An 11,429-nucleotide genomic window follows, 5' to 3' on the forward strand; every position below is an offset into this window, starting at 1 on the left:
TAACATATTCTTTGTTTTGTATAAAGCTCAACATTAAACACTTCAGTGCCTAAGAACCTTTAACATTGATGCCAGTTGCAAGGTTTGTAAAGCTGCCTGAGGAGCCCGAGAGCCTGAATTCCCATCGACCCCACCATCATTCACAGGGTGTCCTTAGGGAAGGACCTGACTCTATTAGTTGGAAAATTGGAAACCTGGGGACTTCAGTACTAGGTTCAAATCCTGGCCCTCCTACTGATGTGACTTAGAGCCCTAACTCTCATTGTGCCTCAATTTCCTCATCTGTAGCATGGGGATAATAATAGCTTCATAGGATTCTTGGGAGAATTAAATGTGTTCATAGATAGAATAACCCCTGGCACATAAGGGATTATATATACTGACTGCTACATTACTCACTTCACCATGATATCTCAGCCTCTTTGAGGACATCACTGCTTACTGAAGATTTTAAATACAAAAGGCAAGAACATAGTTTCAGTAAACTCAAATGACTGAGAAACAGAACTCAGGATGCTCAGAAATGTGACTTTATACTTTCACTTCTTCTATATTCACTGGTGTGTATCCTATGATCAGAGAACTCTGGGAAGAAAGAAAGAAGTTCTGTGAGAATTTTCCCTTTGAGCTGGTCACAGTCATCCTCCAAAACAGCATGTTGTTCAGGAAAACTCTTCTGCTCACCCATCATGTAACCCATTTCCATCTGCCTTTTTCAATGTTACTTCCTTTCCCTTTTTTCCCTTTGATTGGTTCGCTGATGCCAGTTTCTCTTTCCTTCCTTTCACAGGCCATTTTTTATGCGTGTTTATGCACATATGGCGGGGAGGTGGTGGTGGGGTGCTTTCCCAATGGCTCAGTGGTAAAGAATCTGCCTGGAATTGCAGGTGACACAGGAGATGTGGGTTCGATCCCTGGGAACCTGGAAATGGCAACCCACTCCAATATACTTGCCTGAAAAATCCCATGGACAAAGGAGCCTGACAGGCTACAGTCCAAAGTGTTGCAAAGAATAAGAACAGAGCAAATGTGCCAGAGGTCAAAGCCTGATAACTTGGGTCAGAATATCTCTGTCTCTCATTAGAGGTTGATAAGAGAGTGTAGAGCTTCTTGGTTGACACAATGAAAGAAAGTGTTTTGGGAACCATGTAGGAGACTTTCAACAGCAAAATTTCCTCTGGAAAATATAGAGAGCATGCATTTTCTATTCCTGTGTGCTTTCCTCACACTTGGAGGAAAGAGAGTTAAAATTTCAACTCATGAGTGCCCGTGTGGATGCTCTTAAGACACGGTAAAAATGCAGTGGAATTCAACATACTCTCAGATCTGACCCTCTGGAAAATCTCTGCAAGGTCACAGCTCACTAGTACCGTGACAAAACAGGACATCCTATATAGTGTGATTACTATGGAGTATTTCCAGAACAGCCTTGAATGCAAATAAAGTTCTAGTCTCCAAAAATGCTCACTTGCAACTGTCATATCCAAGAGTCCCAAATGTTTATAAGAAAGAAAGTACTAAAACTTTAAGACATGAAAGTACAATATACTATTCTTGTCCATAGGTCACCCAGAACAAAGGTCAGGACTGACAGTTCTCTGCTGGAATGTGTTTATTTTCAGGTCTTCACAGCAAAGTGGGATTCTTTGAATAAGACAGCAATAATTTGGTGAGGAGATGGGCAGTTCTCTTGGCCTTTATCACTGAATGCAACATCCTTGTCTGCCCCCACTCATTCCATGACATATCTGCTTGAGGAATCTTGACATTTTCATCACTTCTTTTCTCTGTCTTCAGGTTGGTTGCCAGCCCTTGCTAACACAGCAGCAGGATGTAATCATCAATCAAAACTTACAGAACTTTGTGAACTGCTTCTGTTGCACTGTGTTCTTTTCAGCAATTTGCTTTGGCAAAGTCCTTGCATTTATTATGTTAAACTTAAGTGACCAGAGGTCATTGCTGAAAAATATAATTCTAGTAGATCCTTACAGTATCCAGAGTCAAAGGGTTGGTACTGAATTTATAAAGGATGTGATGATGGTTCTTTACTAGTTGGATATTGTGCTTTCCAGTTCATGGTTTATCTTCAGCTACATTTTGAGGTGATGAAGTATAAGAAGACAATAAGCTTAGAGACAAAGGCCAGATTTAAAAAAAAAACAAAGCTGAGAGGTTGGGGTTCAAACCCAGGTCTTCTAATTTCAGAGCCCATGTTCTTTCTGCAACATTCCACCAAGTTAAGTGCTATAAACAAGACAAGAAGAAAAGGAATCTTCAGCTCTTAAAACATAGGATACTATTAAGCCTTTACAAATAGGGGCAGGATCTCTTTCACCAAAGAATGTACTGTTGGTGAAAACATATCCATCCTTTATGTCTTTACAAATAACTCATGCAAGACCAAAAGTTATTTAGATATTTAAGCAGAGCAAGACACTGATTTTCCTGCCTCTTCTTCTTCCTACCTTCTCTACCCCCCAGTTAAAATGCATAGCTTTGTAGATACATGTCTAATTATTTTTCACAATAATATTATAGTATAAAGCAAAAAAAAGAAAACCACACATAAAAATGGGTGTGAAACTGTTAAATACTGCCCATATCCCTGGCAAGAAGTAGGATATTTTTTAAATGTGTTGTATGGGGCTTCCTGGGAAATTCCGCGGTTAAGACTCTATGTTTCCACTTAAGGGGGAATGGCTTCAATCCCTGGTTGAGGAACTAAGATCTCATATACAAGGCAGCCAAATAAATAAATAGGACATGAGCTTGAGCAAACTCTGGGAGATGGTGAAGGACAGGGAAGCCTGGTATGCTACAGTTCATGGGGTCGCAAAGAGTTGGACATGACTTAGTGACTGAACAAAACAAAAGAAACTCTCTGTATTAAAAAAAAATAAAATGTGGTGTAGTCAAGGAGTGTATATTTATATTGTCATAGCCAGAAGTAACTATAAAGGGCAGGGCTTCTGATTAATGTGAGAATCCAAAGTGGCACTTAGCTCAGTGTCAGTGAAAAAAAATACTTAGTGCAGGTGTTGTGCTCAGCGCTATAGATACTGGGGTTTTAAAAACAGGTCCAGCATGGTTTTCCCTGCTGGAGGGTATAGTCTAGGTTGTCTTTTGCCAAAACCTACATGGAAGGCTAACACAATTCCTTTCATTACTGCAGCAATATGAAGAAAATATTTTGTGGCAGGCAGCATCCAGAGGTCTATTTGCAGAATTGATGAAGCTTGGCAAATCTGAATACCACAAAGGTTTCCAATAGGTAGAGAGACGACTGCAGTGACAGAAATACAGCTGGTAAAGATCTTACATGTACAAGCTTGAACCTAGAGAAACCGCTCATAGTGACAAGTAACTCTCTGAAATTTGTTGCTATGTGAAAGGAACGTCACCAGTCTCTAACAGACCCCCCTGGATACCACAAGCACATGCATGACGCAGAGCAGCAGAATTCAAATAAAAACAGGACTCTCATGAATCAGGTACTGGCCTCCTGATGGTGACATTCTGCCAGAAGAAGAAAGCGCTATCAGGGACTGAATCATCATAAATGGGAGTTGGTGGTTCCCCTTCTGAGGATGGGCACGTGGTCCCCAAACACATTCAAAGGATAGATGCTAGTGTTTACAGAAAGATGGGTGGGGGGCATCCCTTGTGGTCCAGTGGTTGAGAATCCACCCTGTGGTACAGGAGATACCAGTTCATGGAGCAACTAAGCCTGTGTGCCACAAGTACTGAGCCCTCGCTCTAGAGCCTGTAAACTGCAACTACTGAGCCCACGAGCCACAACTACTGAAGCCTGCACAGCCTGCAACTACTGAAGCCTGTGCTGCGCAACAGGAGAAGCCATTGCAATAAGTCAGTGCGCCGCAACTAGAGAAAACCCACGAGCAGCAACAAAGACACAGTGCAGCCAAATATAAAGAAAGATAGATCTCAGAGTGTGACACGGGAAGTTCTAGACAGGGACAATCCTCAGAATAATGTGGACGCAGTGAAATGCACAGCAAGAAAGGCTAGAATTATAGTCTGGCCCTGATTAACTGCTGCTGCTGCTGCTAAGTGGCTTCAGTCGTGTCCGACTCTGTGTGACCCCATAGACGGCAGCCCACCAGGCTCCCCCGTCCCTGGGATTCCCCAGGCAAGAACACTGGAGTGGGTTGCCATTTCCTTCTCCAATGCATGAAAATGAAAAGTGAAAGTGATGTCGCTCAGTCCTGTCCGACTCTTAGCGACCCCATGGACTGCAGCCCACCGGGCTCCTCCATTCATGGGATTTTCCAGGCAAGAGTACTGGAGTGGGGTGCCATTGCCTTCTCCCCTGATTAACTAGAAAGCCTATATATCACCTTGCAGTAAGTGGGTCAATGAGTCTATGTGCTTCCAGACATTCAAATACCAGATATATGGCAGTCATGGAAAACTGAGCAAATACATGGTACACCAACTGTTACTACTAGATTTCAGCATCTTCTCCTGCTCAGCCCAGGAGGACAGCATGATCATTCTTACCACAGTGATGCAAGTAACTGTAAGTTAGTATCCAAGACATAAGCTTTTTGCAACACTTGGACTAAGGTTTTTCCAGACCTATCTTCTAACTTGTTGCGTATCAAGATTCTCATTGGATGCAGGACTGTGAAGGGGAGATTTCAGGTAGCTGATCACATTTTAATGCAGAAAGGAGAAGGACTCAGAATATACACTTCTTTAGTCCCTTTGGCTAAGGATTTTGTCCATCCCCTGTTGTAAGAGAACTGGTCATTAATACCAGATTCGCATTTGTCCGGCATGTTTACAAGAAAATTTTAAAATTTAACATCCCTACCAGGCTATGAGATGCATGAAGTTTAGAACTATGACCCTCTTGTACAAGCTTATATTCCAGGAGCTCAGGGCATAGTTGCTGCTTGACCATTATTTTTTTGAGTACGTAGTAAACTTGTAACTCCAGTAGGACACAGGAGCGTGGGTTCAGTTGCTCACAACTACAGCTGATTCTATTATTTGTGATCCTTATGTTCTATAAGGTTGCTGCAACCACTAAACACTGCTTCTAAGAGAAATACAAAGATGAAGTTCCCTTGGGCCTCCGGTCATATTTTCATCAACCAATCAATCCATCACTTTGTTTTATGTGTGTTTCTGTTTAAAGATTCTTTGTATGATACGGACTGTTGATTCATTAACACTGAATTCATGGCCAACAGTACCATAACTGATGCCTGAATGAAGCTTATTCAACACTTTATGGAGTTATTTTTTCCATAAGGAACACCATAGCCTTGTTGCATTTAGCAATATGAGACAGCACTTCAGCACTCTTCTGGGAGCCACTTTAAACAGAGAAATCAATAAGGAGCAAAACTGCCAAATAGACGGCACCAAATAAACATAGAAAGGAAACGTGCTTATAGTAGGAGACCTGAACTGTGCAGGCAGAAGCAGCACTTTGTTCCGCATAATTATTTTGCTGTCCTGAGGGCGAAAACACAGAACCTCTTTGGTATGATTAAGAGGAGTCATGGACCCAGACGGCAGTCTGTGGTTACCACTGGGTGCCCTGCAGTTCCCCAAGAACATGGGGCCTGATCAAGAGCTATTTCCATCTGGGGATGGTGTCACAAGACAAGAGACATTAGGAAGATGAGTGCGGCACAATTTGATTTACAGTTTAAACCAAACTGTAAAAAGCTTTGTTTAGCTGGTATTTCTCAAACCTTAAAAAAGGCTTTTTTAGAAAATAAAATAGAAGATTCTATATCACAGACTAAAAAAAAAAAATCACAATTTGGAAACAGCTTCAGAAGTTCAGGGACATTCAGAAGGGGCTTTTGAGGAAGACAGGAAGTGTTAGAGGACTCTTAACCATGTACCACACTAAATTTTGGATTCTGCTAAAATGATGTGAAATGCACATATCTTCTCTAATCCCTAGCTTGACAAGATACACACACTGATGTGGTACCCAGGTATGTGCAGGTAAGCTTTGAGAGTAAGAAGAGAGGGGAGACAGTGAGCATCCACTCTTTCTCTCTGTGTGTAGATGCCCAGCTGCCAGGAAGGGCAGGAACAGCTCTGACCACATAGGCTTTACAGCTCAATTAAGTTATTCTGGGTAACTCCGTCTCCACCATTACAGAAGACTGCACAAAACTTGGCAAACCTACCTCATCATCTCAGAGCCTTGCCTCAGGCTTCCATACCTTGCTGGCTTAGTGTAAGACGAGAGGCTGCTGCTACCTTCAGGTCTAGTATTTTATCATGAATGAGGCAAATTTGGACCTGAAACCCAATCCTCACTTACATTCACCTTTCCTGAAAAAAAGAGAATTATTAAGAGCTAATGTGGTGAAGCAAGGCTGCTCACCGAAGGAAAGGCCATTTGGCTGAGACCTGATTTGCACTTGACTCATGTCTTTTCTGCTCCCATGCCTTATTAAATCATTCCCAAATCCTGATTGATCAAGTGGTTCTCCTGCTTTAGATCGACCTTCTTTGATAACATAAGCACAAAACACAATCTTTTCTTTTAACAATTATTTAAAAGCCTACTACCCATTGGGGACTGTTCAAGGAGACACTGGGAATATGGCAATGCATAAAAAGGAAATGTTTATACCCCTAGTCATTCATATGTATTCATGTATCTATTCATATACACTATATAGAATATATGAATGTGTGAACTCATACACATTATATATATATACACATACACACAATACATATATACATATATATATATATTTATATATATAGTAATATAGCCCACCTAGTGGCTCAGGTGGCAAAGAATCTGCTTGCAATGTGAGAGACCCATGTTTAATCTCTGGCTCCAGAAGATCCCCTGGAGAAGGAAATGGCAACCCACTCCAGTATTCTTGCCTGGGAAATCCCATGGACAGAGGAGCCTGGAGGGCTACAGTCCATGGGGTCACAGAGTGGGAAATGACTGAGCAACTAACACGTATGGTAATATACCAGTGTGATGTTTAAACGGGTGTGGCATTGGAACTGACCAGTCAGAAGAGACACTAGTCATCGTCTTGGAGTCGGGTTCTAGAAAGAGCAAGTGGCACTAACTCTTTAGTTGCTAGATTATAAAGGTCCTGATGTAAATGATAAGAGTATATAAAGAATAGCTGTCTTATAGAAGAAAACAAAATTCAGTTAGCATCTGAATTTAATAATGTTGCAGTATCAATAACCCCTTCTCTTTGACTTCACAGAAGGCCGTGGGGTAAAGAGTAAAGCTGTAACTGATAAGAAGCAACTGTAGAAGGCCTCTTGAGTGACTTCCTGGATTCAGATCCAGCTGGCCTTGGGCAGTGAGAAACAGACACTGCTCTCACGGCTGTATTCCTGAGGGCAAAAAATTTCATGTTCATCTTAATAGGGTGTGGTTTCTCCCTTTTCATGTTGAAGCAACTTGGACCCAATAAAAGTCACTTTTAAGTAACATTTTGAAAATGTGCTTTTTAAGAGAATCCAGAGTTTTAAAAAGTATGCCTGGGAGCTATGAGCAACTGTAGAGAATAAAATGTTTTAGGCCTTGTTTAACACTTTTAATATCATGATTTGAAGTTATCTTGACAAGAAGAAACAAGACACCTCCAAATCCTGTTTCCATACTTAGGGTAAGAATTGTAATTAGTATTATTCAGAGTATGTGAACAGCATCTTCTTTCAGCAGCTAGCCAAATACTTAAGGCAAGGTTTCTCAGTCTGAAATTTATATGAAGAGATGGTTCAGAAGGTTAAATTATTTTCCAAATGTATCCCTGATCTTAAGAAAGATTAAGGGCCACTGGCATAATGGATGGGTTCATTCATTCATGAATTCAGTTCAGCATTTGTGCAATGTTGATTATTTGCCAGGTGCTAGCCTAGGCACTGGGGGATTTAGCGCAGAGTTACGCCCAATGAGGTGCCCATTGTCATAGAGTGTTTTCTATAGAGAAGCTTACAGGGTTGATAGGAGTCAAACACCTGGGTTTAGACACTGGTACTGTAATCTGGAGCAGATTATTTGCCTCCGAGTCTCCATTTCTTCATCTGTAAATGAAGATAAGATTCATCCATCTGTAAATGTGGACAATAAGATTGGAACTAAAATGATTCAAGTATCAGCACAAAAGCATAAATTCAGTAAATGAATGAATGATAAATATTATGAAACTCCCTTCCCCAGGAAGAAGTAGGTGTGGGTCAGAGAGTTATTACTTCATTTTTACAGATAAAAAGGTTAAGCTCAAAGTGGTTGCATGACTGTGTTAGAGCAGGGAGTGATTAATATAGTTATGTCCTGGGCTAGCTAGTTGATAGATCCATTAGCTCTTAATTTTCTTCCTTTGCATTGCTTTTCCCTAGTGAGAACTTTGCTGGATTCATTAACTTTAAAGAATTATTGAATTATTTAAAAAGAGGTTGGCAAAACTAAGGCCCACTGCCTGTATTTGGCCTTCAAGCTAAGTGTGACTTTGGCATTTTTAAACTGCTGAAAATAAAGAGAATTTTAATAGACTTGAACATTATTTGAATTCCAGCCTCTGTAAATAAAGCCTTACTGGAACACGGGCACACTCATTTGCTCGAGCACTGTCCACGGCTGCTCTCACATTACAGCAGCACAGATGAATAGTTGTGACAAGACACCATATGGCCCGAAAAGCCTAAACTAGTTACTATCCAGCCCTTTCCCCCAAATGTTCACCAACCCCTGATTTAAAATGCCATTTCCTCTGGAAGGAGATACATACCAAATATAGCATACATCTTCTGAACTGGTAATATGACACAACTTAAAATTAGGGGGTCAAATGCCTCAGTCTGCGAAGGTGAGACATTTTGATCATAGCACTTAGAATATTTAAATGAGACAACAGCTATTATATTTGAGAATTTTAGAACTATTAAATCATTGGATACTCACAACTCTAAGAGGTAAGTACTTTTTACATATGAAAGAACTGGAATTCAAAGTGATAGGGGAATGAGTCCAAGGTCATAGAGCTAGTGAATGGTTGAGATACAGATTTGAATAGAAGCCTCTGAAGAGTGGGACTGACCACACCTGTACACACACACTGTGCTTCTGTATACCAGACCGATGGCACTAATGGAAGGCCCAAGATTTAAGAACGATGCTTTGTATTGGTAGTTACCCAATCTTCTCTGCCCTTCCAAAACCTATTCCCTAAGGCCAGTTTCTTCACTTTAAGAATCCCACTCCCCGCCCTCCCCTCAGAAAATGGGGGAAATACCTGCTTACAAGCTTTATCCTAAGGATGAGAGAGAATATATTTACAATGCCTGGCATCCTGTAGTCGACAGAGGCTAGTATTTTATTACTGTTGTGTAGAAAAGGCTTTTGCAACACGCATGCACAGCGAATCTGTTGAGGTAACTCCGGGGGCAGAGGGGAGGTGGCTGCTTTAAGATAGAAAAAGTTAAATATGGGCCACAGTCCCTGAAAAGCCTATCAATCAGCCTGAGGTTGCCAATTGCTCAAATTAGGCAGCTTATCCTCCTAGAGAGGATTTCTGCACCCCTGGTGATGGAAAGAAAGTGAAAGTGAAAGTGAAGTCGCTCAGTCGTGCCCGACTCTTTGCGACCCCATGGACAGTGGCCTGCACCAGGCTCCGCCATCCATGGGATTTTCCAGGCAAGAGTACTGGAGTGGGTTGCTATTTCCTTCTCCAGTGAATCTTCCCGACCCAGGGATCGAACCCAGGTCTCCCTCATTGTAGACAGACGCTTTACCGTCTGAGCCACCAGAGAAGTGGAAAGGAGCAATAAATACTGCTGAAGTAGGGGTGAGGGGGTGGTAACCCACCTTGGAAGGTCAGTCTTTACAGCTGATGGACAGTGCTTGATTCTGTGCTCAGTATGGGCCCTCCGTGAGACTCAGCATCAGCAGCAGTGGAGAGGAAACAGCCGGCAATGCAGAAACGGGAGAGGCCGCAGTTGTGAGGTAAGGAAGGTAGTCTTAAGTTGCACTCTAGAATTCCCTCTTCTTTGAGGAAAGAAACTGGGGGGACTGAGGTCAGGAAAGTGCACTGCCACTACTCTGAAGCCCTCGGGTTTGACTTTCATTAGGCTTCAGAGCAATCTGGTGGCGGGGATTTCCCCTGGTCATTACCCTGGGGGTTTCTCTTTCCTTGATGGACAAATTCATAATTGCCTTCATGGTGTGGTTCGGGCACTATGTCCAGCGCTGCAACTGTATTTTCTCCAGTGATTCTCACAACCATCCTGTGAAGCAGATCTTGCCATCTACATGTCATGGATGTTAAAACTGAGGGTGAGAAGGGCTTGTTGCTCACTCACTCAGTCGTGTCTGCCTCTTTGTGACCCCGTGGACTGCAGCATGCCAGGCTTCCCTGTCCTTTACTGTCTATCTCCCAGAGTTTGCTCAAATTCAAGCCCATTGAGTTGATGATGCCATCCAACCATCTCATTCAGTCGTCCCTTCCTCCTCCTGCCCTCAATCTTTCTCAGGTTCACGGTCTTTACCAATGAGTTGGTTCTTCACATCAGGTGGCCAAAGTATTGGAGCTTCAACTTCAGCATCGGTCCTTCCAATGAATAATCACATTTAACTTTCTTTAGGATTGACTGGTTTGATCTTCTTGTTGTCCAAGGGACTCTCAAGAGTCTTCACCACAGAGAGAAGCGTGAAGTGGCTCTAAACCCAGAACAGCACTGCCGGTGAGTATCAGTCAGATTTTAAACCCAATCTTTTGACACGGATTCCACTGCCCTTTCAATTACTCCTAAGTTGCCACCCCCTAGCTGGCGGCTTTGTGGGTCTTAAGTTATTCAACGAATATTTATTGAGACTTTCTACCAATGAGCACAACACAAAGTATCTTAGAGGCAGGACGCATGGCAGTAAGATCCAGATGGAGGAGGGAGGTTGAAGAAGAGTGGGAATGGGAAATGACAGTTAACAGGTATGGGGATTCCTTTCAGGATGCTGATGACACTCTGTGTGTGTGCACTAAGTTGCTTCAGTCGTGACTGACTCTTTACGACCTTATGACTATAGCTCACCAGGCTCAACGTAGACAATGGTGATGGCTGTGCAACTTTGAATGTCCTAAAAGCCACTGAACTGTACACTTTAAATGACTGAATTATATGATACATGAACTATATCTTGTTAGTGGCTCAGACAGTAAAGAATCTGCCTGCAGTGCAGGAGACCCAGGTTTGATCCCTAGATCTGGAAGACCCCCTGAAAAGGGAATGGCTACCCACTGCAGTATTCTTGCCTGGGAAATCCCTGGAGGGCTACACTACAGCCCATGGGGTCACAGTCAGTCATGATTGAGCATCTAACACTTTCACTTTTAAAGTTGCTTAAAAAACGAAAGAGAAAATAAACATACCAAAAAAGGATATACTCCATAAGA

At 42.2% G+C, this 11,429-nt stretch overlaps 1 long non-coding RNA gene across 1 annotated transcript; it reads right to left on the bottom strand.

Annotated features, from left to right (window-relative positions):
- Positions 938-9,590, bottom strand: LOC108635590. The gene is made up of 3 exons (XR_001917863.1): positions 7,980-9,590; positions 6,180-6,327; positions 938-2,244 (listed from the first exon to the last, which is right to left on the bottom strand). It is a non-coding gene; the product is annotated as an uncharacterized LOC108635590 (long non-coding RNA).

This window comes from Capra hircus, chromosome 3, assembly GCF_001704415.2.
Source record: "Capra hircus breed San Clemente chromosome 3, ASM170441v1, whole genome shotgun sequence".
Classification (NCBI taxonomy): Eukaryota; Metazoa; Chordata; class Mammalia; order Artiodactyla; family Bovidae; genus Capra; species Capra hircus.